Raw genomic sequence first — 11,699 nt, 5'->3', positions numbered from 1 at the left:
TTCGGCTCAGGTCCTAATCTCTTGGGGCGTGGGATGGAGCCCATGGGTTCGGGCTCAGCTGGGAGTCTGCTTGAGATTCTCTCCCTCTGTCTCTGTCTCCCCCCCCCCCCAAATAAATACGTAAATCTTTTTTAAAAAATAAATAAATAAAAAGAAACCTCCCATCAACTTTGTGAAACACACACATACGTGGTGCTTGTGTTGTGGTTATGTAACTGCTGCAGTTCACACATAAGTGGCGTTCTTTCAGTGGGTCGGGTTAACTGTTGGACTTTTTTTGCAGGGTCTGTAATAACTTCCCAGACCTTGCCTTTATCAAATACCTGCTCTTCTACTCTCCTTAGCACAGATTATTTTTCCTATTACATTCAAACAAAACTAAATATTTCTGGGTTTCCCCCTCTGCTTTTCAAGGCAAAAGGCCTCCTCACCTTAGACAAAGTACCTCTCCTTCAATCACCAGCACACTTTTTTACTCTTGTCTTTGAGCCTTCACCTTACCTTTTCTCTTATCTGCAACCAGGTTGTGATTTTCAGGTCTGTGTATGATCATTTATGTTGTGGCCCAGGAGCCTGACCTACAGCTATTGGTAGACACTGCAGTCCCTTTTTTGCAAGTCTGGGTTCGGATGGCTCATGGCGCATGAGCAGGGCTACTAGAAGTGTCCAAACAACCTTCACAGTTCTCCACAAACCTAGTAAAGAGCAGGGAAGTAAGAACAAATTGGGAAAGTAGTATATAGGATAGCACTAGGCCTAATCTGGTCATTTACAAATTGTTTGATCTTGGGCAATTGACTTACATGAGATTGGGTTTTCCAGCCTAAAGGGGAAAAGAGTTATCATTTCCTTGCAAGAATTAGAAAGAAAAAAAAGTTCAAGTATTTGAGGACTACTAGGGATAAACTATTGCTAATATTATTTTTACATGTCAGTTTTTCATGGAAAAATGCCTGCCTTCTTACCCGCCCCCAACAATCCATTCCTCCATTGGTGAATAAGAAAGGATAGAGGCAACCCCTTCTTTTAATGTGCCTGTCTTCGTGCCTTGCATTTATAATAGCTATTTTTAAGATACAGCATTACTGAGTCAAAGGCACTAAAGCATATATTTTTTTAAAGATTTATTTATTTGACACAGAGAGAGAGAGAGAGAGATCACAAATAGGCAGAGAGGCAGGCAGAGGGAGAGGGGGAAACAGGCCCCCTGCTGAGCAGAGAGCCCGATGCAGGGTTTGATCCCAGGACCCTGAAGGCAGAGACCCAACCTACTGTGCCACCCAGGCGCCCCTAAAGCATATTTTTAAAGACTAGCTTCTCTCCTGTCATTGCTGCTTGACATTATATAGATTAATGGGTCTAGGACTCAAGATGAAAATTCAGGCAATCATAGTATTTTTTTTTTAAAGATTTTATTTATTATTTGACAGAGAGAGAGGGAGAGCACAAGCAGGGGGAGTGGCAGGCAGAGGGAGATGCAGGCTTCCTGCTGAGCAAGGAGCCCCACATGGGGCTTGATCCCAGGACCCTGGAATCATGACCTGAGCCGAAGGCAGATGCTTAACCCACTGAGCCACCCAGGCGCCCCCAATCATAGTATTTTATAGACTCGTAATTTTTCAATTATTTCAAAGGTCAGACACTGACCCCGAAATAAGGTAGGGCATACTAACTACAACGAAGGATTTACCTAAGATCCACACTGGAGTCATGGAATCTGGGCAGGTTTCAAATTTGCATACCTCTCAACAGATTCTCTAAGGCAGCACTGTCCAAGAGACCATTCCTTTGTGCAATGATGGAAATATATATTTGTGGTGTCCCAATATGGTAGCCACTAGCCACATATGGCTATTCAACACTTGAAATATGGCTATTGCTATAAGGAATTGAGTTTTTCCTTTTTTTTAAAGATTTAATGGGGGTGGGGGGCAGGGAGAGTCAGAGAGAAAGAGAGAATCCCAGGCAGACTCCTAACTCTGAGCTCAATCCCATAACCCTGAGATCATAACCTGAGCCAAAATCAAGAGACGGATGTTTAACCAACTGAGCCACCCAGGTGCCCCAGCAATTGAGTTTAATTTAAATTGTCACATATGACTAGTAGCTACTGTATTAGTGCAACTTTAAACAATTCATTACCTACCCCTCCCAAAAAAATTAATAAGCATAGATTTAGAATTTAGAAAATTTTTCATAAACATGTAATAATCCAAAATTAAGTAACGAGATATCAGATTGAACCAGAAATCCTTTCAATGTTTCCCCCTACTGAATGAATTACAGACACAGCTTTGGAAAAGAATAACAAAATCTAAGATGAGGGGAGAGGACATTGGAATAGAAACTCAAAGTTGGAGATGTGTTCATTAGCTCCTTTTGTTATTCAGGTAACAAAGAACCACATCTCATGACTTAAAATCACAAAGGTTTCTTTCTCTTATCTATCTGTAAGTTGTCTTCACTCTTGGATTCAGCTAACAGGACAGCCTCCATATAAGACGTGCTGGACATATGGCAGATAAGAAGATAGGTACCATGATAGGTCTTGAAACATCTTCACATTTCATTGGCCAAAAGAGGTCAGACTTTGCCATGTGACATGAATAGAGTAGGAAGTATATATACTCCTCCCTGAGGAAGGGGTACCACGGAAGAAATAAAGAAAACAGCCTACATGTCCATCATAGAAAATGAGTGAATAGAGTTATACAGTGTATTAGAAAGCAACAAAATCTGTGGTACCTCCATACAATGGACTATTATTCATCAATGAAAAGAAATGAGCTATCAAGTCACAGAAAGCTGTAGAGGAACTTTAAATGCATTTTGCTAAGTGAAAGAAACCAGTCCAAAAATGTGACACACTGTATGATTCTAACTATAGAACATTTTGGAAAAGGCAAATCTATGGGAGAGTAAAAAAAAAAAAATCAGGGGCGCCTGGGTGGCTCAGTGGGTTAAGCCGCTGCCTTCGGCTCAGGTCACGATCTCAGGGTCCTGGGATCGAGTCCCGCATCAGGCTCTCTGCTCAGCAGGGAGCCTGCTTCTCTCTCTCTCTCTCTCTCTCTCTCTCTCTCTCTCTCTGCCTGCCTCTCCATCTACTTGTGATCTCTCTGTCAAATAAATAAAAATAAAATCTTTAAAAAAAAAAAATCAGTGGCCGCAAGGGGTCTGGGAAAGAGATGAACAGATGCAGTACAGGTTATTATAATTTGGGGGGAAGATTTTATTTATTTATTTATTTATTTGACAGAGATCACAAGCAGACAGAGGCAGGCGGGGGGTTGGGGGGAGCAGGCTCCCTGCTGAGCAGGGAGCCCGATGCAGGGCTCGATCCCAGGATCCTGGGATCATGACCTGAGCTGAAGGCAGAGGCTTTATCCCACTGAGCCACCCAGGCGCCCCAGTACAGGGTATCATTAGGATACTGAAACTATTCTGTATGATAGGATAAAGGTGGATACGTGACATTATTCATTGTCAAGCCATAGAACTTTACAATGCAAAGAATGGAATTTTATGCAAATTAAAAAGAAATCACTGGGCACCTGGGTGGCTTAGTCAGTTAAACATCTAACTCTTGTTTTCGGCTCAGGTCATGATCTCAGGATCGTGAGATAGAGCCTCACTTCAGCCTCAGAGCTGGGTATGGAGCCTGCCTAAGATTCTCTTGATCTTCTCTCTCCCTCTGCCCCCTTGCCCCCACTTGTGCACACACACTCTCTCTTTCTCTCTGTAAAAAAACAAAGGAAGAAGAAATCATTTTAGGAGGTTGGGGGAATCCCAGAAAAGATATCAGACTGTGACAAGAGAAACTAACTATATTGCAAATGAAACAAGTCGTTGAAAGGGGAAGGGAGGGAAAGGTGCTGACTGAAGTAACTTTAAAAATGAATGAAGTCTGTACAACTAAAGGCAAAAGAAGCTGCATATAAGCAGTGTACTCTAGTTGATAAAGTGTTACCCATGGAGGTCCACATTAACAGTTCTGATACTGCTAGACATACTTACTTGACTGGAATAATTAAGTTGGTGGATGGTGGGAACCAGGCTTCTTCTTGTTGGAGTCGGAACTTACATTTAAGTAATGATCTGTACCACATAGAATGATCTATATAGATATGGGTTAGAGTTGGAGACATCAGTAAGAACTCATGTTTAATTTAATACATACAGATGGTTAACATAGAAATATTTGTAGATATATAGTCATTAGTAAAAACTTGTATATTTCTTTGCTCAGTCAACTGAGATGATCTAAAAGAAACAACATGCCTGGGGCGCCTGGGTGGCTCAGTGGATTAAGCCACTGCCTTCAGCTTGGGTCATGATCTCAAGGTCCTGGGATCGAGCCCCCACATCAGGCTTTCTGCTCAGCAGGGAGCCTGCTTCCCCCTCTCTCTCTGCCTGCCTCTCTGCCTACTTGTGATCTCTCTCTCTCTCTGTCAAATAGATAAAATCTTAAAAAAAAAAAAAAGAAAACAAAAGAAACAACATGCCCATAGCAACAAGCACATGTAGCACCCAGATTTTGGTCTAATACTATTCTCCATTAAAGGGGCTCATTGGGAAATTGGCTGATTCTAGGTCTGGACAGGAAATATACAAAGTAAGCCTGGAGTTCTTGAAGTGCCAGAAAATAAAGTTTTAGATAGGTAGATAGGCAGGCAGAGAGATAGATAGATGGGTGTACCTTGAAGGAACACAGGAGCCAACTGAAAGAGTTCCCAGTGGCCAAAGCTAGACTAATTTGAACAAAAAAATAAATAAATATTGGATTATAACCCAAAGCATAAAATAAACACCCAAGAGTCTGTACAGATAAATAAATGATTGTGTAAAATAATAAATGCAGGATAAGCCTATGCAGAAGAATATCAAATAAATTATGTAGATACTCTGTTCTAAACATAGCTCCTCACTCCTTAAGTGTGGGCTCTGCTTGCTCACTTCCTTCCTAAGAGTCGGGGGTGGGGGAGGTTGGCTCACAGCAGAGAAGAATACCTCTACAGTAGAGAGTCCTTGACAAACACTACTGGAGCCAAGTGATCAAGGTCAACGTCAACAGTCATAAATCATATTGATAATATATACCTTTCACATGATGTGATGAAAAGGGCATTTGATGTCTGTGATTTCCCTCCAAAAACCTATAACTCCAGTCTAATTGTGAGGAAAAAAAAATCACACAAATTCCAGTATAGGGGCAGCCTAAAATACACAGGACTAGTATTCCTCAAAACTGTCAAGGTCATCAAAACCAATAAAAGTCTGCAAAAATGTCAGTCAAGAAAAACCTAAGGAGACAACAATCATTAAATAAAACATATCCTGGATGGGCTCCTGGAACAGAAAATGTATAGTAGTAGGTAAAAAAAAAATTTTAATCTGAATAAAGTACATACTTTAATAATATTAAATATGTCACTGTTGGTTCATTAATTTAACAAATATAATTTGTTAACAACATATATGATACACTTAATAGTAGGAAATATTAACAGTAGAAACTGGGGGGTATATAATAGGGAACTCAATTATCTGCTCAAGTTTTCTATACAGCTAAGACTTGTAAAAAATCAAATCTATTAATAAAAATTAAATGGGAAATACTTATAAAAATGTCTAGAACTTGCCTCAAAACTAGAGATAGGGAAGATGGTAAAACAAGATTATTGATAATTACTAAAGCTGGATAATAGATTGGGTTCGTTATACTGTTCCCTCTTCCTCCGTTTAAGTTTAAATTTTTCATAATAGAAAGTTTAAGAAGAAAGAATGACTTAAATCTATATGCCCAGATATGGGAAAGAAAAATAAAAGTCTGAGTAGGTTATGAAGAAGAATGGATTAGGAAAAAGAATTTACGTATCATCTTATATCCTCCCATACTATTTGTGTTTGTATGTGTGTATTAAAAAAATGCAACGGGGCGCCTGGGTGGCTCAGTGGGTTAAGCCTCTGCCTTGGGCTCGGGTCATGGACTCAGGATCCTGGGACTGAGCCCCGCATCAGGCCCTCTGCTCGGCAGGGAGCCTGCTTCCTCCTATCTCTCTGCCTGCCTTTCTGCCTGCTTGTAATCTCTGTCTGTCAAATAAATAAATAAAATATTTTTAAAAATACAATATTAATCGGATAATTTGGCATACTTCCTACAGAAGAAAAGTCCATTCAAACGACAACAATTGCATTTTTAGTTGATTCTCCAATCTCAGGATGTCTTTTAAATCTTTTATAGAGAATAACAGGCTTCCTTGTAATGAGCAGACTATAAATCCCATGAATTTCTTGCCTGTGTTTTAGCAGTCCAGTTGGTTTACCTAGTACATGCCTGGAACAGTGTGTAATGCAGACTCCCTGAATGAACAAAAAAAAACCCAATTACATCTTGTTTCAGAAAAATTTTTGTTTTAAATAAAAAACATCATTTTTTGAGGTAAAGGGAAAATAAATTTTCCTACCTGCAAGCCTAGCATACTGCTTCATAAATTGGGATCCAGGAAGGTGGTAGTGAAATCTTGGAAGACATTCTGATAACTGAAAAAGCCCCACAAAGGTACATTTACATACAATAAAGCTGCCCAAGAAATCAAAGTGCCAGGAGTTTAGGGCATTTTTTGTTGTTGGTAATTGATGTTGTTTTTCTTGATTTTACTTTTGTCTGGAATTATAGCAGATGCTGTGTTAACTGTTCCCCTTCAGCAGAGCCAAGGTTCTAAGCAGCTGTTTGTACCAGGAAGCTCTCCAGCTAGCCAGACTCTGCAGGTTCAGACATCTAATTATTACTAAATAATATCCTAAGCAGCAAAAAAAGGATCTTTACCAAAAAAATTTTTTTGAATAATCCGTCTATAAAGTTCTCAATCTTACACTCACTGCTATTTTATTTAGAATATTTTATCTATTTAAGAGAGAGAACTCACAGAGGCAGAGGGAGAAGCTGACTCGTTCTCCCTCTGTCTCTGTGAGCTCTCCACTCTCTCGAATAAATAAATAAAACCTTAAATAAAAATAAATTTTAAAGATTTTATTTATTTATTGGACAGAGAGAGATCACAAGTAGGCAGAGAGGCAGGCAGAGAGAGAGAGGAAGAAGCAGGCTCCCCACCAAGGAAAGAGCCCGATGTGGGGCTCGATCCCAGGACCCTGGGATCATGACCTGAGCCAAAGGCAGAGGCTTTAACACTCTGAGCCACCCAGGTGCCCCAAATTTTAAAAAATTTTAAAAAGAAACTCTCGGGGCACCTGGGTGGCTTAGTCAGTTGACCATCCAACTCTTGGTTTCGGCTCAGGTCATAACCTCAGGGTCCTGGAACTGATTCCCAGATGTGGGTCTGCATTAAGCCACTCAGCGGGGAATCTGCTTGGGGTTTCGCTCCTCGCTCCTCTCCTTCTCCCTCTGCCCAGCCCCTGTCCCCTGCACGTGCTCTCTCTCTCTCTCAAATAAATAAATAAATCTTTAAAAGGAACAATCAGTTTAGGACCTGATAAAAGGAAGGTTTTTGGTTTTTTTTTTCTTTTTTAAGATTTTATTTATTTACTTGACAGAGAGAAGAGAGCGGGCTCACAAGCAGGGAGAGGGAGAAGCAGGCTTTCCACCAAGCAGGGAGCCCGACACAGGACTCAATCCCAGGACCCAACCCGAGCCAAAGGCAGCTGCCCAAACTACTGAGCCACCCAGGCAACCGGAAAAGGAAGTGTTCTTGATCTTTTGCTACAAAGTCACCTAAACCATCTTCGACCAATTGCAGGAGAAGGCTGACTGAACACAGAACTCCCCAGACTCTGAGCACGTTGTGAGACTTGTCTACAAGCAGGGTTAGTTACTTTGCAGAAACATGACTGGTAGATGAACTTGAAAGCTCTTCCCTTTCCTCTTTATCCTTCATATACTTGATAATCTGTGGGGAATTTTAGGAAGAAGATTGCATTGAAAAAGTGTCTTAAAAAATTGTAAGACAGGGCAGCTGCTCAGCTAAGTCAGTAGAATGTAAGATTCTTGATCTCAGGGTTGTGATTTTGAGACCCACATTGAGGGTAGAATGTACTTAAAAAATAATAATAATTTAGTAAAAGTTTAAAACTAAAATAATTTTTAATAGATTTTTTTATTTATTCATTTGACAGAGAGACAGAGACAGCACAAGTGGGGGGAGAGGGAGAAGCAGACTCCCTGCTAAGCTTGATCCCAGAATCCTGTAATCATGACCTGAGCCGAAGGCAGATGTTTAACCATCTGAGCCACCCAGGTGCCTCAAAATAATTTTAAAAATTGTAAGGCGGGGCGCCTGGGTGGCTCAATGGGCTAAAGCCTCTGCCTTCAGCTCAGGTCATGATCCCAGGGTCCTGGGATCGAGGCCCACATCAGGCTCTCTGCTCGGCAGGGAGCCTGCTTCCCCCTCTCTCTCTGCCTGCCTCTCTGCCTACTTGTGATCTCTGTCTGTCAAATAAATAAATAAAATCTTAAAAAAAAAAATGTAAGGCAAAGGCCACTTGACCTCTTAAATAGGACATTCAGAAGTAGGGTAAATAAGAATCAGCGTAAGTAATATTCTAGCTCTATCTAGTGGCCAACAATGGGATTAACTCCTGAGACTAGAAATTTGCCAAATTCACAAAGATGAGAACATTCTTTTTTTTTTTAGATTTTATTTATTCATTTGAGAGAGAGAGCAAAAGCAGGTGGAAGAGGCGGAGGGAGAGGGAGAAGCATGCTTTCCACTGAGCAAGGCAGTGGATCCCAGGACCCTGGGATCATGACCCAACTTGAAGGCAGACGCTTAATTAACTGAGCCACTCAAGCGCCCCAGATGTGAACCTTCTTCAGAAAGGGTGGAAGGTCCATATGTTAGATGAAACGGGCAGTAGGTAAAACAGGAGTAGCCAAATGTTCAATATAGCAGTGCTTGTGCTTTTCAGCAATGCTCTTAAAAGATGGCCAAGAAGAGTTGACTGATTGTCCCCATGTTGTAGAATTGGTCCCCAACCAAATACAAAGAGAGAATTGGCTATTTGCAAGATAGAAGTATATTGACAGAAATGGTCCTTCACAGGAAACCCTTGCAAAGAAAAGGGTCTGGAATAGCAGAAAATCCTCCTAGCCAGGATTGCCAGATACAATACAAGATGCCCACTTTTCTTTAGATCATGATTTTTTATATATATGTTTCAAATACCTAAAACTTAAAGGAGTTCTTTTCAAATGATAGGTTGCTAGAGGGACATGGATAGGAGGTGGGAGAAATGGATGAGGGTGTCAAAAGGTACAAACCTCCAGTTACAAAATAAATAAGGGGGCACCTGGGTGCCTCAACTGACTTACTATAAAGCTACAGTAATCAAGACAGGGGTGGCATTGTCCAAAAAAATGGACAAATAGATCAATAGGTCAGAGAGTCCAGAAATAGACCCACAAAAAGTATAGTCAACTTATTTTTGACAAAAAGGCAAAAGAAGGGGCCCCTGGGTAGTTCGGTGGATTAAAGCCTCTGCCTTCGGCTCAGGTCATGAACCCAGGGTCCTGGGATTGAAGCCCACATCGGGCTCTCTGTTCAGCAGGGAGCCTGCTTCCCCCTTTCTCTCTGCCTGCCTCTCTGCCTACTTGTGATCTCTGTCAAATGAATAAATAAAATCTTTAAAAAAAAAAAAAAAGCAAAAGAAACACAATGAAGACCGTTTTTTTTTAACAAATAGTAATGAAAGAACCAAATAACCACACCCCCCCCCAAAAAAAAGCATCACAGAGCTAAATAAAATGTAAAACCATAAAACTCCCAGAAGATAACATAGAAAATTTAGATGACCATCAGTCTGCGATGAGTTTTTATTTATTTATTTTTATTGAAGTATAACTGACATATAACATTATATTAGTTTCAGGCATACAACATGATTCAGTATCTGTATACATTGAAAAATAGTTGCCACAATAAGTCTAGTTAACATCTCTTATCACACATAGCACAACAAAATTTTTCTTTTTTTTTTCTGTAATGAGAACTGTTAAGATCTACTTTCTTAGTTTTCTTAATTTCAAACATGTAATAGTATTATTATTGATTATAGTCACCATACCATACATTACATCCCCATAGCTTATTTATTTTATAACTAGAAGTTTGTATCTTTTGATACCGTCCACCCATTTTGTTCAACCTCACCCTTCACCTTTGGTGACCACCAGTCTGTTCTCTGTATCTAGGAGTTTGGTTTCTGTTTGTTTTGTTTTGTTTTTTAGATTCCACATACAAGTGAAATGTAGAGTATTTGTCTTTCTCTGAATTATTCCACTTGGCATAATACCCTCAAAGTCCATCCATGTTGTCACAAGTGGCAAGATTTCATTCTTTTTTATGGCTGAATGTAATTCCATTGAATATACTGGTGGTGACTTTTTAGATGCGATGTCGGTGATACAAAATCCATGAAAGAAATAGTTGATAAGCTAGACATCATTACAATTTAAAATTTCTTTTTTTTTTTTTTTAAGATTTTATTTATTTATTTGACAGAGAGAAATCACAAGTAAGCAGAGAGGCAGGCAGAGAGAGAGGAGGAAGCAGGCTCCCCGCTGAGCAGAAAGCCCGATGCGGGGCTCGAACCCAGGACCTGGGATCGTGACCTGAGCCGAAGGCAGCGGCTTAACCCACTGAGCCACCCAGGCGCCCCCAATTTAAAATTTCTAAAAAAAAAAAAAATTTAAAACTTCTGCTCTGTGAAAGATGCTAGAAGAAAATATTCACCAAAGACATATCTAATAGAGTTATAACCAAAATATACAAAAACTTAAAATTCAACAATAAGAATATTAACAACCTGATTTTAAAATGGGCAAAACATCTAAACAGACACCTCACCAAAGAAGATACACAGATGTCAAATAAGCATGTGAAAAGATGGTTCAGATCAGTGTCATTAAGGAGTTGAAAATTAAAACAACAATGAGGCACCACTACACACCTATGAAGAAGGCCAAAATCAAAAACACTGAAAACCACATATGTTAGCAGGAATGTAGACAACAGAGATGCCTGGGTGGCTCAGTTGGTTAAGCATCTGCCTTCAGCTCAGGGGTCCTCGGATCGAGCCCCACATTGGGCTCCCGGCTTGGCAGACTGCTTGCTTCTCCCTCTCCCTCTGCGGCTCCCGCTGCTTATGCTTGTTTTCTCTGTCAAATGAATAAATAAAATCTTTAAAAAAAATAAAAGAATGTAGACAACAGGAATTTTCACTCATTGCTGATGGGAATGTAAAGTGGTACAGCCACTTTGATAGACAACTTGACAGTTTCTTACAAAAGTGAACATACTCTTACCATATGATCCAATAATCATGTTCCTTTTTATCTTCCCAGAGAAGCTGAAAACTTATGTCCACACAAAAGCCTACACATAGAGCAGCTCTATTCTTAATTGCCAAAATTTGAAAGCAACCAAGATGTCCTTCAGTGGGTAAATGGATAAACTGTGGTATGTCCAGGCAATAGAATATTACTCAGTGCTAAAAATAAATGAGCTATCAAGCCATGAAAAGACATGGAGGAAATTTAAATGCACATTACTACATTTAAGAAGCCAACCTGAAAGGCTACATAGTGTGTGATTCCAAATATATGACATTTTGGAAAAGGTAAAACTATGAGGCAATAGAAAGGTAAGTGGTTGCCAAGAGAAAAGGAGAGGGGGGTTAATTGGCAG

Source organism: Lutra lutra, chromosome 6 (assembly GCF_902655055.1).
Source record: "Lutra lutra chromosome 6, mLutLut1.2, whole genome shotgun sequence".
In the NCBI taxonomy this organism is placed as follows: Eukaryota; Metazoa; Chordata; class Mammalia; order Carnivora; family Mustelidae; genus Lutra; species Lutra lutra.
The sequence above is the reverse complement of the archived record's forward strand: the minus strand, read 5'-3'. Positions refer to the sequence as shown.